Below are 1,939 nucleotides of genomic sequence, written 5' to 3' on the forward strand. Positions count from 1 at the left end.
CCTTGGGAATGGCAGTAACTTTTTAGATACAACATGAAAGGCACAGTCCTTGAAAGAAATAATGGGTAAGACAAACTTCATTAAAATTTAAACCTCATGCTCTGAGAAATGTGTATCAATAGAAAGAGAAGACAAGCCAGAGACTGGGGAAAATGTTTGCAAAAAGACACCTCTGATGGGTGTGCCTGGATGGCTTAGTCAGTTAAGCAGCCAACTCTTCATCTCAGCTCAGGTCATGATTTCATTGTTCATGAGTTTGAGCTCCACATCACACTCTGCCATGATAGTGCGGAACCTGGCTTGGGGGTTCTGTCCCTCCTCCTCTCTGCCTCTCCCCCACTTGAGCTCTCTCACTCTCAAACACACGCTAAAAAATTAAAAACAAAAAAGACAAATCTGATAAAGATGTATTATCCAAAATAAACAAAGAATTTAAAAGACAACAATAGGATGGGAGTCCAAGGTCAAAGTCAGGTGCGCTGGGAAGCCGGCTTCCAGAGTCGGCTATTTCGCCGGGTGTTAGCGGCTTCGGCAGCGGCAGCGATGAGGCAGAAGCCCTACCTGGAGGCTGCCGCGCAGCAACTACAGTAGAGCTGTCTGCTGCCGGCCCACCATCTCCTCTGGGCCTTCAGTTCGTCACATGATAACATCACTTTAGAAGGAACATGTCCATACTGTTTCCAGTCGCTGGTCTTGGATCATTCTCGAGTGTGCCTCAAACCCAAATCCAAATACAGAAACTTCTTAATTGAGAGGCAAGAAATCATACACTCAGTTTTAAAGAAGCAAAAAATTGTGAAAAAATGCAAAGACTCCATAAGTATGTTGTTGATTACTTGTAAAATGGGCAACAGAACAGTTAAACACCATGGTAAAAGTAGAAGCTTTCTATCCACACTGAAGAGCAGTCCTACCACTTCTATGACTAAACCCTGCCTGAAGACTCCAGAAGAAAGACTCGGAGTTCTATAAACCTAAACATATGTGTGGTTCCAAAGGCAAGACCCCGGCCTTGATATTTGAGACACCGACATCTCAACACTCAGCACCCACTTGCTCACCCAAGAGTGTGAGCAGAACTAAGGAACGCCTTTCTCAATTAAAAATGTTGCTTAGAGTGAATCCCAAAAGACTTCAAAGGTGGACTTCAGAAATTTATCTTTGTAAAGGATAGGCAGTGAAAATAAATGTTTAATGCAACTCTGAACTAAAGGTAGTCAGAAAAACACCTTTTTTAAAACTTTAAATTTAGATACAGGGAACCTAGGGTCCAAGAGCAAACCTTTCTGGGGATCTTTCTGTTTTTATGGAGAAAATCCTTCATTAAAATGAATAACTGAAACCGCTCTACCTCACAAAGTGGTTGTGAGGATCAACAATATATGGAAGGCCCTTATAAATAGCAAAGATATTATAGACATTGGGTGGTTGTTGTTATTTTCTCCTCCCTTAATTAGCACGAGTCATTTTCTTTCATAAGGAAATTAGGACCTTTATGAGTAGACCTACTCACTTTTCTAGGTGTCTATTATTGCTAATTCGGGAAAAGGATCAAGGGTCCTTGTTTTTCCACAATCATAACTGTATTAGAGTGCTGAACATGATTCCTGTTTTGCATGTAAAAGTTAAATATATGGATCAATCTTGAGTGTAACTCATTCAAATACCCAAAATTTCATTTTTACAACTCTTTATTGTTCCTAGAAATATTTCATCATAAATAGCATTTCATTTGCTCTGGTGAAGACTTATTTCTATGCCTAAAATTTATAGCTGAATATAACATAGTAACAGTTTAGCTATCTTAAACCTTTTCTGGAACACAGATATGCCACAATGATAGGCTGAGGTTGTATTCAACCTATCTTAAAAATTCTTTCAATAAATAATTTAGATACTTTAAGCTACAAAAAAAAAAGTCAACGATAGGAAAACAGTC

The 1,939-nt window shown here is 39.2% G+C and overlaps 1 pseudogene; it reads left to right on the forward strand.

The window, feature by feature from the left end:
• The first annotated feature begins 543 nt into the window (after positions 1-543).
• LOC115279708 lies at positions 544-1,167 on the forward strand (annotated as a pseudogene).
• The last annotated feature ends 772 nt before the right edge of the window (positions 1,168-1,939 follow it).

This window comes from Suricata suricatta, chromosome 16 (assembly GCF_006229205.1).
Source record: "Suricata suricatta isolate VVHF042 chromosome 16, meerkat_22Aug2017_6uvM2_HiC, whole genome shotgun sequence".
NCBI lineage: Eukaryota > Metazoa > Chordata > Mammalia > Carnivora > Herpestidae > Suricata > Suricata suricatta.